A 1,779-nucleotide genomic window follows, 5' to 3' on the forward strand; every position below is an offset into this window, starting at 1 on the left:
ATGCTTAAATAAAATGTTTTTTTCAGAATCCAATCTTCTGTGGCTTTTGTCAGCCAATCGCCAAACCTTTCTACACTGCCTCTTGCAACAGTGGGGGGAGGGGGAGTAAGAATCTCTGTACCGGCACAATGTAACAATGTTCAATACTACTCTGTACCATTGAGCAGCCATTCCACCTCTGCTGGTATGCAGTTAAATCACAAGGTCATCAGACCCTAGATGCCCCCAATCACTGCAGCTGACCAGACCATTTTTATCAGCTGTTTCTCCAGGTGCCAACCACTGTAGAATTGACCCAAGTGTCATACATGCTATTCACAAGAAGGCAGAAGCATCAAATGGATGTGCACTGCTTCTGACATGGACAGGCCTCCAGGTGGGATAGTGGAGCCTGGTATATATTGTAGGGGAGGGGTGGGTAAACTCGTGGCAATTAACATGAAAGACAGTTGGCTTTACAGAACCCTCCCAGCCAGTACAGCAGCCAGTGTGATGGAACAGACTTAAGTGTAAAAGGTTACTATAGCCTGTCCCCAGGGCCTATAGTAAACTGTTACACCCGGAGTATGGGTGTAACATGTTACTAATGGTAAGCCTATCCTTGCCATTATTGAGGCAAATGTTGCCATAACCAGTAGGTATGTGTCATAAGCAACAAGTAAGTTGTGATACAAATGGTCCATAGACATGCACATCTGTTCCACAGCTCCAGCTGTCAAGACAAACGGGCTAAGTCTAAGCTTAACTTTTGATTTATTATACAGGATTCATATAGCACCAACAGTTTGCACAGTGCTTTAAAACCTAAAGGTGGGGGAAATGCATTAGTTACAATGTAGACAGGACCCTGCCTATATTGGCTTACACTTTCATAGGGTGGGTGAAGTGGTACAACAAATATATAGGGGATTATCTGATGGAAGACTTTGTTAGTTGGTGGGATGGGCTTCACTGTTACTTTTCAGGTATCATCTAAAGGTGGGCAGAATAGGAAGTAGCCAGACTGAGGAAGAGGGTTCCAGAGAATGGGAGATGAAACCTTTCTCTGCGGTCACTCTTGCCTGCCACCAATTGCCTTTACGTTAAAAAAAACAAGATGCATCTGGGTTTTTGTAGCAGGCAACAGTGGGAGCTTCAACTGGTGGCGGAATAGTGACACTCTGCATCTGGTATAATATATCCACACAAAGGTATACCTAAACTGCAGCCTCCCTCTTATATGGCACTGCCTAGTATTGGTGTGTAATTTTATAGTTCAAAATGCAATAAACTTTTGTGATTGACGATACAAATTGTGTAGCTTAACTAACAAAAAATTCCAGGGTGCTGGCTAGTGCAAATATAGCAACTACAAATATAGTGACAAGTGTAAGGTGACTTCAGTGCAAAATATGAATATATAAAGTCCATATAAAATTGTAGATCATCTTCAATAGTGAATGTGAAAAACAGTGCAATATATCAGACATGGTGCTGTGCTGAAGTGCCAACACCAGCCATTGCCCTTACAAAATGCAAAAAACAGCAACATTTATATTGCTGTGTATTGCCCTGCCCAGGTATAACAACTTATAACAACTATATAACTTAATACTACTAAATTTAGTATTTTGGCCAACATGTTTTGACAATCTTTTGTGTAACGCTTGAGTATTGGAAAATATACACCGACTTATCTCTGTAGATCTAGTGAATTTTGCTTGGATTTGCTTCCACACTTACTAGCTTACCAAGATTATGTAGTGTCCTTGCCAAGAGTTTTTGTTCTAAAGCCATGTT

This window comes from Pelophylax lessonae (assembly GCF_965119305.1).
Source record: "Pelophylax lessonae genome assembly, chromosome: 4".
Lineage (NCBI taxonomy): Eukaryota > Metazoa > Chordata > Amphibia > Anura > Ranidae > Pelophylax > Pelophylax lessonae.